Source organism: Penaeus monodon, unplaced genomic scaffold (genome assembly GCF_015228065.2).
Source record: "Penaeus monodon isolate SGIC_2016 unplaced genomic scaffold, NSTDA_Pmon_1 PmonScaffold_8714, whole genome shotgun sequence".
NCBI classification, from domain to species: domain Eukaryota; kingdom Metazoa; phylum Arthropoda; class Malacostraca; order Decapoda; family Penaeidae; genus Penaeus; species Penaeus monodon.
Window position 1 is genome coordinate 587 of NW_023664009.1, and position 4,414 is coordinate 5,000.

Below are 4,414 nucleotides of genomic sequence, written 5' to 3' on the forward strand. Positions count from 1 at the left end.
GATGGAATTGGCTTGGTCGTGGCTTCGCCAGCCACTGCAACGGAGAACCACTGAGCCAAGCGACCGCGTACGCCTCCATCCCGCCGGTTAACTAAGCCAACCCAGACACTAGCATGAGCTAATGGTAATCTTCGTCCCTATCACTAGTGCGTGTTCCCTCCACCACCAACCGCCACCACAAGCCCTTATTACGCCAGAATAAGTACAATTAAGGCATCCTATTGCAGCTTCTTGGCCATTTCGCATCTTATACGAAATCTAAGAAGCTTCTGCAATATTTCTTGAGTATACATGTTGACGACGTTGACGACCCCCAGTGCCAAAGCCTGGCCATTCGGTGCACTCCTTCATCCTTTCTCCACCAGAAGGACTTCTCCGACAGGCGAAGTGCGGGACTGCTGCTTCTCAAGGGAGCGAGGGAGGGATGCCACCGGTGTGCACACGAGTTGTTAACGTTTACAGGGCGCACCTCAAGATGCGCCGCACACACAGGCACCCTCTCTCGCCTTTAAGCTCTCTTCGAGCATTTTGCCAAGGGTTGATCAGCGCGGGAGAGCACAGAAGGCAGGGCTTCTAAGGTCTGAAACTTCGCCCCACAGCTTTTTTGTCAGATAAGACGCTCTTCTTCACTATTCCTGTTGCCAGAGGGACGCTGATGCCGCGGTGGAGAAGGAGGAGCTTCCCCCGGGAAGGAGGACGTGCGCGATTTGCCTTTGGGGAGGGGGTGCCTGGCTGACTCAGGTGACCATGTTTGGGGGTCGGGGCGGCGCTGGCGGTGGAGAGAATCTTGGTGGCGTTGTAGGCGGGGAAGGCGGAGAAGGCAGATCACTTGTGCGATGGTCGCGGTGGTGGGAGGAATGGTGATGTGACATATCAATAGAGTCAGGCGTGTTTGGTGCGAGATACGAGAGGAGTGTGTCGGTGGTACGCCTGGAGACACGGCCCGTGTAGAGGCTGGGGGTATAGGGTCTCCCTCAGATACTGCCCATGTTGCCGAAATATATTGTCGAACTCTAAAAGACTTCATTCTGTACGTTGTCACGACTGAAGGATACCTGGCTTTGGGATCGTTGTAATTCTTCTCCGTGTCTGCCCTCATCACCCTCTGCTTCTCGTTTATCCTTTTGATGTTGGCGAGTCCTGGGGGACTGATACTGCTTCAGGTCACGACTCGATGATCACCAAGCTCCTGGGAGGTCATAGAAGTCACTGGGGCAGCTCCACGAGAAGCCACGGCATCATCAAGCTCCCGAGAATGGCCTGTGTAACATGAAGGGTCTCGTGACTCATCTTCATCATAGTGTGTTGTGCGATCCTCTGCCTCACTGTCAGTTGTGCATGGTTCGCGCTCACTATGCCCTAGGTGGTCATTGAGTTCTTCACTCTCCAATGAAGATACCACATACCTTGGACGTCTTCCACTATGCATTCTCTCCTGGGCATCCTCCTTTCCTGCTTTTTCAGTTGTATAGCGACGTTCTCTTGAAGACCCGCTGTTGCAGTTCTTCACTTTCCATGGATGATTCCGTTCTGTATCTAAAGGACTCTTGTTGGTGTGGAATGTGTAAAGGATGAGTGGAAGTGGGGTTGAGGATCTCTCCCGTGTATTGGCGGGGGATGTAAGCTAGGTCTTGAGTTGCAGTCTGGCTCAGATCACTATGAGAAGCCGATACTCCCATGAAGCCACGTTCACGGGGTTCCTCATTTTCTGAATGTGTTCCTCCAGCTCTTGACTCACCAGCAGTCCTAGCTCCCCCACGTCCTTGCCGTGGAGAAGATGAACGTGAAGAGGAAGAAGACTCAGATGTAAGAGAGAGAAGATCACGTGTGCTACCGGTCTTGTTTTTCTCCCTTTTTAGATCATGAACATCTGGCAGAGTCATGTTCGAGCGTAGCTTTCCAGAACCTAGATGATGTTCAGACGTCCAGTAACCAAACGACCCTAACTTGTGTCCCGACTCACCCCCTAAGTAAGAGTGTCTCCTGGGCCACCATCAAGCCGGGAGGAGTCCTCTGTTGAATTCTGTTCTGTGAGTCTGGTACGTGTACGTATCTGACGGGATCCACAAGTCTTCTTAAATCTGACAATGACAATGATACCTGCCACAGAGAGTAGGCTAAACCACAACAAGCACCAATTAATACATATGCCATGAACTTAGCATTCTCTATCTCCTCTTCTGGTGTTAATTCATTTTCTGCACTGACTTGATCTATGCTTGTATCAAATTATTCCACTGAAGCTCAGTGAAGTCATTCTTCATGTTGGGATGTTCTGTTGGAGAAATAGGCACAGCTTCATAGAAAAGTGAGGTCAGATTCAGGTTATCCTCAGGTGCAGTTTCTGGGGTATCAAAAAGCTCAGGTGCTAGTGGGATTAACTGGATGTTGTTCCAAAGATGTGATACAGCAAGATCATTGGTACCAAAATGTACCTCAGCTGGAGGAAGTGGTTCTGGTGAGGATGGGGCAGATGGAAAAGATGGTTCTGACTGAGGGGGATGAGCAAGGTATGGATTTCCCCTCTGACTAGTAAGGGGAACATCATAATAGTCATGGTCATCCATAAACTCTGTGCCTGCCTCTTTTGTGGGGGACGGGACCCCTATTTGTGTGCTGTTAACACTGAGAATAGTGCTGTTGGCCTCTGCAAGTGCGCTGCCATCTGATGATTCTGCAACAACATTTGAAGGTCACTTTGTTCCTGCTCACGTCAAAGTTGGAGAAATTTCAGGCTGGAAGGGAACAGATGGGCCATAGAGGCCAGCGTGGTCATCAGATGCATTGGTTTCATTTAAACTAGAAAGGCTATGAGGGGTCTCGATTGTGCAAACTGTCTGAGTCACTATTGCCCAATCCTACTTCACTAGATGGCCCAGTTTTCAAGAAGCCTCCCTTCCAAGCTGTTGGTCATAGTAGTCTTGATAGTCATAGTATTCTAAGATGTAATCTGGAGGAAGTTCATCATAGTATTCATGATTATGGTAGTTTGTGTCACTACTGTTATCATGAGATGCTGCATCTGCATATTCCTTATATATTAGGGTGTAATCCTTCGGACTCTGAGATACACCTTCACCATTCACCACACTGCTAACTGTGGAAGCAGATTCAATCTGGCGGTGTAATTCGTCCAAGTGTCTTTCTGTGATGATTCCTTGTGATGTATGGATGGCCCACTTGACTGTGCAGGTGAAGCCGCAGCAACTGAATCTTTTTTGGGGGGTACAGAAACAAATACAGGCACTGGAATCGGTCCTGCCACTGACAATCCACTCGGGTTCACTGAGTTTGGCAAAACATTTGGTGTTTCTTGGTCTATGGGCTTATGAGGTACATAAGATACTGGTGGAGGTGGTGGTGTAAAGGTTGGTGAAAGAGAAGTCACAATAGCTGCTGGTACGGCGCGTGTGGGAATCCTGGTGGCTGGAGGAGTGAGCTTGGGGACAGGGGGTGGGGGAGCAGTTGGAGGGCGTCGAGGTAGGAACATATGCCTGTTCAAAGGCCTCTGCCTCACTGGAGAGCCCTTCTCTGGTCTGGAATGAGGTCGAGCACCAGAAAAAAGGATGGAGAAATGATGGCAGCCTAGGTGGAATGTCATGAGCCTGAGGCTTGGCTGGAGGTTGCAGTCTCTGTGGTTTGTCATTGCCAAAAAATGGCAAGTTTGGGAGGAAATCTGAGAATGGCATTTCAAGCCCAGGTGTACCATCTTTCTTAGTGATAACCTGTGGCAGTTTGGCCTGCTTAAGGATATATGATGGTGGGATGAGCACAGACCCAGGGGGGAAAGGGCCTCCAAGGCATCTGAGGTGGCATCTCCAACCCCAATCTCAGCTTGTCAAATGGCAGGGGATGTTGCGATGTACCTTGGGAGGATGGTGGGGCCTGTGGATGAGATTTTGACTTATCATGATTAAGGCTAGAACCCAGTACTACCTCAAGTTCTGAAATGGTGGGGCTGTAATCACATCCACATTTTCATCCCCTCGCAATCCATCAGATGGTTTTCTGGGCAAGGAACGGGTGGGCAGCCATGCCTGATCACCGTACCCAGATGCTACTGCCTGTACTGCTGGACTGGGGTGTAACTGAGCACGTGCTGGCCCTATGGTTGGGCTCTTCTGTGGTGGAGACAAGAAGAATGGATGTAACCATTAGCTGGTTCATCCCGTAGTGGCAGTTTATCCTTATTTAGCATTAAAAAGTCTGGTGTCATTGATGGAGATGGTAGATAGTTGGGGCTGTTTGGTTTGGTATCTGGGGAAGCCCCCATACGATCTGTCTTAATCCCTTGGGGAGCTGCCTCAAGAGGGCGGATTAAAAGACTGTAGATGAGCTTCATGGCATTTTGATCTAGGCTACCAAAGTTGCTTATAAGATCTCCAAGGAAGGCACTCTGAAGCCATCACTGTTT

At 49.7% G+C, this 4,414-nt stretch overlaps 1 pseudogene; it reads right to left on the bottom strand.

The window, feature by feature from the left end:
- Positions 1–607: 607 nt before the first annotated feature.
- On the bottom strand, positions 608–1,517 carry LOC119571936 (annotated as a pseudogene).
- Between the last annotated feature and the right edge of the window lie 2,897 nt (positions 1,518–4,414).